Source organism: Lactuca serriola, chromosome 4 (assembly GCF_051521515.1).
Source record: "Lactuca serriola cultivar US96UC23 chromosome 4, Lser_US96UC23_V15, whole genome shotgun sequence".
Lineage (NCBI taxonomy): Eukaryota > Viridiplantae > Streptophyta > Magnoliopsida > Asterales > Asteraceae > Lactuca > Lactuca serriola.
In genome coordinates this window covers 137,523,593-137,526,800 of record NC_136411.1, presented here as the reverse complement: position 1 = coordinate 137,526,800, position 3,208 = coordinate 137,523,593, and the positions used below count along the sequence as shown (strand labels likewise).

At 33.7% G+C, this 3,208-nt stretch overlaps 1 pseudogene; it reads right to left on the bottom strand.

Annotated features, from left to right (window-relative positions):
* Positions 1–1,895: 1,895 nt before the first annotated feature.
* On the bottom strand, positions 1,896–2,997 carry LOC145098857 (protein FLX-like 3; annotated as a pseudogene).
* Between the last annotated feature and the right edge of the window lie 211 nt (positions 2,998–3,208).

The following is a 3,208-nucleotide window of genomic DNA, read 5'->3' as shown; positions in this document are numbered from 1 at the left end:
CAAGTCTGAGCCTGGTGCTGACACGTGGCATCACACATAGGGTGGAAATCAGTCGATTTTAAAAAAATTCACAACTTTCGCATACGACCTCTATTTTCGACGTTCTTTATATTCACGCGTAGGTAAAAATAAGATCTACAACTTTCATTTTGACTCCGTCGGCTAATTCTCGACCGATCTTAAATTTAACAGTACTAGGTGATTATACTGTTAAATGTCCGTGTAAAATTCATAACTTCGACATACATACTCCATTTTCGTCTGTCTTTTTACCGTTGAGTTCCTATTAATGAGATCTTCAATTCTCATTTAGGTCACGTTGGCCAAAAATGCTCGATCTAAAATTCGAGTTTTGGGTCGTGCGCTGCTATGTCAAATCTTAGAAAAATCACAACTTCCTCATACGAAGTCAGATTTGGGCGTTCTTTTTATGGACGCTCTCGTTTTAACATATTCTACGACTTTATTTTAGATTACTAAGGCTAAAAAGTCATATATCGTAAATTCACTATTTACGTCTCCCGGTGTCGTGTCGGTTTTGCCGTAAAACTTCGACGGGCCATAACTTCTTCATTATAACTCGGATTTCGGCGTTGTTTATATGTACGGAACCCTTGTAACATATACTACAAATTGGTTAAGATTAATACTTCTAAATAATATTCCATAAAAACCTCATTTGTGATGCTTATTGTCTCTAAATTGACTAGCCCGAATCTGCGGGAGTTACATGTATCTAGAAATCAACTAGAATTTTAGAAAATCAATGCTCTTGACTTTCTTACTAAAGTTCATATTTCGAATACGTGGTGCTTTGATAAGTCTTCATCTTGACTTGTCAAGCTCATACTCCTTTCATTAGATAACATACATGTGTGTTTAATCCTTTTAAAAACTTATAACAATAATTCCTGAACGTTCAAACTATTTCTTGCCATTTCTCACAATTGGAACTATGAAAAGGGACGCCATAATCATACATGAATTTGAGAATGCAATTATCACAACTGCTAACAATAATGATATCAACCATATTTAAAATCTACTACCGATAGTGTTTCCTCATAATCATTTTCATTAATTAGAGCGAAAACTTTTTCCACCTAGACTTTATGGTGTATGTGTTCATATCCATGTGAATTTATCAATTCTAAACCTACAATCATAAGATAAGGTTGAGGAAAAACCAAAATCAAATTTTGTTTTTCCTTTCATGGTCTGAACTTTGCTTACAGTACTAGAAAAACAGGCTTTTACGACGCTCATTGCGCATCGTAAAAGGCTCAGACGACGCGCAAATGTGCGTCAAGGAAGGCCCTGTCATAAAGAGAGACGGCGCACTTTTGCGTGTCGTCTATAGACGACGCGCAATTACGACGCTCGTTTACGACACGCAATGCGTATCAAGGAAGGCCCTGTCATAAAGGAAGACGACACGCATTCGCGTGTTGTAACCTTACGACGTGCGTGTTAGTGACACGCAATGCGTATCAAGAAAGCCCGTGTCAGGAAAGGCCATGTCATAAATGAAGATGACAAACATTTTTGCGTATCATAATTTTAAATATTTAAAAAAAATATTATTAATAGATTTAATTATTTTCAAATTAAATTTGTATTTAATGTTTCATAATAGAAAATAAAATATCATATACAAAAAATAGAATCCATTGCATAAATTTAATGTCATACAAATAATCGTTCCATGGAAAGATAAAACAAATCAATAAAAGTTGTAACATAAATTTACAAACTAATATTTCTAATAACCTAATGTGTGCCTTACTGTAAACAAGATATGTGCTGATTTTTTTTAAATGTGTGCCTCACTTGTCTCCACTCTTCCTTAGTAACACCACTCAAGGACTCTAAATCTATGAACTTGCTCACAGTATCTATATTGCCTGCAAAAAAACATAACTACAAACACCTGCAACATGAAATGTATTAGCACATGGTCAAATATGAAAAGACAAAAATTTGCATATATACCATGTGTAAAACATCTAAGGTCACTGCATAGTGCATGTTTGATATAGATTAGACCAACAAACAAACACCTGCAACATAAAATGTATGAACATGTAAAAAGTTTTTTTTTTTTTCTTTTTTGGGTTAAGTAGGTGATAGGTTTACTTGATCATTTCAACAAAAAAAGATACTAAATAATAGTAAAAGTAATAATAGAAACTTATATGTTGGTCCTTAAATGTTGTTCAAAAATGGTGTTCAGATTATAGCATATTAAATAATCTAGATAATAGTAATATTAAATAATCTAGATAATAGTAATAGTAATAATAAGTTACTTACGTTTGGGTCATTGAAGTTGATAACATGTCCTCTACACATCTCAACAAAAACAACATTCTCAGCAAGGAAACAAAAACAACATTTCATAATCTCTCCTATATACAAATAAATAATTAAATAAATCTCATTGCAATCTCAAAATAAAAACAATTTTGAATACATCAAAGTACAAATTCATACCTCATATCCACAAGGTCTTTATGCATACCATCAATATCAGTCTTAAGTGCAACCACTTGTTCATTTTTAGCCTTCAATCTAGCTACTTGTATCTTTGGTCAAACCTTAGATTTGACTAGACAATTATTGCCTCAATGAAGTCAATTTCTGGAATTCACTTCTTAATTGTCCCACATCTGCCATTAAAGGCTCAGCATCATGAAGCCCAGCCTCGAGTTTCATTCCTCTGTCAATTAAATCTGTGGCTCTTGCATCTTTTTCAGCATGTAATTTGGGGATGATTTGACCTAATCTATGAATCTCATCTTTCACAGCAGCTAATTCCCTTTGAAGAGTCACATTTTCTTCTACTACATGTCCATTTTTAGCCATGATTTGTTGGATGTCTCTATGTTGGAGTTCAAGTTCTTCTTCAAGTGCAGCAGGGTGGGGAGGGAGGGGCCCGTGGGCCCGGTGTATTGGGCCCTCACGTGGGCCTCATGGAATTCGATTCTTTCCAGACATTTTGTTATACCTGTAAAAAGAAACTATATATGTCATGAAAAGAGATTAATACTTCTTTATATTTATGTCATAAATTAGGATACACAAAGGACAATTTGACCCTTCTCTTTTAGCAAAGCAAATGATTATCCAAAGTCAATAACACATAAAGAAAAGAAAAGAAAAAAAGTACACAACAATTATATATGTGCGTAAGATTGATTTATCCAAA